At 51.3% G+C, this 850-nt stretch overlaps 2 non-coding genes across 2 annotated transcripts; both read left to right on the top strand.

Annotated features, from left to right (window-relative positions):
- The first annotated feature begins 306 nt into the window (after nucleotides 1–306).
- LOC123174529 (5S ribosomal RNA) lies at nucleotides 307–425 on the top strand. Its single transcript, XR_006487135.1, has one exon. It is a non-coding gene; the product is annotated as a 5S ribosomal RNA (ribosomal RNA).
- A 297-nt stretch (nucleotides 426–722) lies between these two features.
- On the top strand, nucleotides 723–841 carry LOC123174505 (5S ribosomal RNA). The gene has a single exon (XR_006487112.1). It is a non-coding gene; the product is annotated as a 5S ribosomal RNA (ribosomal RNA).
- The last annotated feature ends 9 nt before the right edge of the window (nucleotides 842–850 follow it).

The following is an 850-nucleotide window of genomic DNA, read 5'->3' as shown; positions in this document are numbered from 1 at the left end:
GTGTTGCATTCCCTTTTTAATATTTTTCGCGCCGCTTGCAAAACAAAACGCACGTAAGTAATATATTTACCGTGTTTTATTATTTTGCACGAGTGCGGTAAGTCATAGCTGGGTGCTCACGATTCACGGGTCCAGCGTCGGCGTTGTGGCGCGGCAAGCGTGCACTGGTGTGGTTGAGAGGGAGGGGTGGAAACCGCGTTAAACTCGTCTCCGTAGTTGAGAGGAGCGGCCAAAGCAATGTACAATCGTCTCTGTAGTGGAGCTGGGAGGGGCAAGGATAAGGGACGAAGACCGGGGTAACATGTCGGATGCGATCATACCAGCACTAAAGCACTGGATCCCATCAGAACTCCGAAGTTAAGCGTGCTTGGGCGAGAGTAGTACTAGGATGGGTGACCTCTTGGGAAGTCCTCGTGTTGCATTCCCTTTTTAATTTTTTTCTCGCCGCTTGCAAAACAAAACGCACATGTAAGTAATATATTTACCGTGTTTTATTATTTTGCACGAGGGCGGTAAGTCATAGCTGGGTGCTCACGATTCACGGGTCCAGCGTCGGCGTTGTGGCGCGGCAAGCGTGCACTGGTGCGGTTGAGAGGGAGGGGTGGAAACCGCGTTAAACTCGTCTCCGTAGTTGAGAGGGAGCGGCCAAAGCAATGTACAATCGTCTTTGTAGTGGAGCTGGGAGGGGCAAGGATAAGGGACGAAGACCGGGGTAACATGTCGGATGCGATCATACCAGCACTAAAGCACCGGATCCCATCAGAACTCCGAAGTTAAGCGTGCTTGGGCGAGAGTAGTACTAGGATGGGTGACCTCCTGGGAAGTCCTCGTGTTGCATTCCCTTTTTAAT

Source organism: Triticum aestivum, unplaced genomic scaffold (genome assembly GCF_018294505.1).
Source record: "Triticum aestivum cultivar Chinese Spring unplaced genomic scaffold, IWGSC CS RefSeq v2.1 scaffold100969, whole genome shotgun sequence".
Classification (NCBI taxonomy): Eukaryota; Viridiplantae; Streptophyta; class Magnoliopsida; order Poales; family Poaceae; genus Triticum; species Triticum aestivum.
Note: the sequence above shows the minus strand (reverse complement) of the source record. Positions and strands in the feature narration are given on the sequence as shown.